Source organism: Ailuropoda melanoleuca, chromosome 1, assembly GCF_002007445.2.
Source record: "Ailuropoda melanoleuca isolate Jingjing chromosome 1, ASM200744v2, whole genome shotgun sequence".
Taxonomy (NCBI): domain Eukaryota; kingdom Metazoa; phylum Chordata; class Mammalia; order Carnivora; family Ursidae; genus Ailuropoda; species Ailuropoda melanoleuca.
Window position 1 is genome coordinate 174,476,205 of NC_048218.1, and position 1,195 is coordinate 174,477,399.

Consider the following 1,195-nt stretch of genomic DNA (forward strand, 5'->3'; position numbering starts at 1 on the left):
AGTTATTAGTTGGTAGTGCATTTAATTGGTAGCTTCTTAGGAACAACTAAATAAATTATTTAAGGGAGAGACCCATTGAAAGAAAATCACCATGGTTTATGATGGGAAGTATGCCTTTTCTGAAAGTTAAGTACCCAGATATGATTGTTCTCTCCTCCTCTGTAACCCCCCGCCCCCATGTTTGGGTAGAATGAGAGGTAGAGTCAATGTTAGGTTTCAATCTGGCATTAACACGAACTGGCAAGTATTCCTGGGGCTACTATAATTCCAACAACACCACCTTCTCCTGCCTAACATCACAGTAATCTTTGTTGGCATTAAAGCTATTTCATCTCCGGCAGAGTAACATTTAGTGGATGGATTAGGAGCCTTATCTTGCTAAGACCAGCAACATAAGGAATCAATAGATGAGTGATTTCTGCAAATAGTACCTGAGGGAGGAGCACACTTTTTTTCCTGAAGTTTCCAGGGATGATGCTAACACTGCAGATGGCACAAATGGTAAAGTGAAGGAATTTGAGATATATATATTTTTTTCCTTTTTTTCTTTCTTTCTTTTTTTTTTTTCTCCCCCTGAACACTCTTCAAACTCAGATTAGGTCCTAGGGGATGAACAATTTAGTTTAAACTTGGCTGTTTTGATTTTAGTTTTTTGTTTTGTTTTGTTTTTTTTCCAGCACCAGGAGGAGAGCAACTTAAACACTTTGTTCCTTTTCCAGGCATATCAGTTGATGCAGAATATAAACTTTGTTGAAAACATCTAAGTGAACCCTGCCATACTACTTGCAAAGCCCAACTTTATTTTTCACAAGCAGTTTTACTCGCCTGTGGTGTAATGTGTACACTTCATTCCCAAAGGCAGAGATAAAATGTTTTCTTCTAGAATAACATTATTTTCTCTTTAAAAATGGTTACTTAGCAAGGAAAGACTTTTCTAGGCCTTAGTTTCCCCATCTGAAAAATGGTGAAAATAGGAGTTCCTACCTCAAAGGGTTGTTATGGAGAGTGAATAATATAACGCAAGTAAGGTTTTTGGCCTCGTGCCTGACTGTAGTACATTATTTGATAAATAATAATTGCATGGAGACACTTTCACACTCAGATTTTTTTTTTTAAGGTGCATTTGTGATTTGTATGTCCATCCCTCCCTTGATAACAGAATGTGTAACCCTATGCCAGGGAAAGCTGGGCTTTG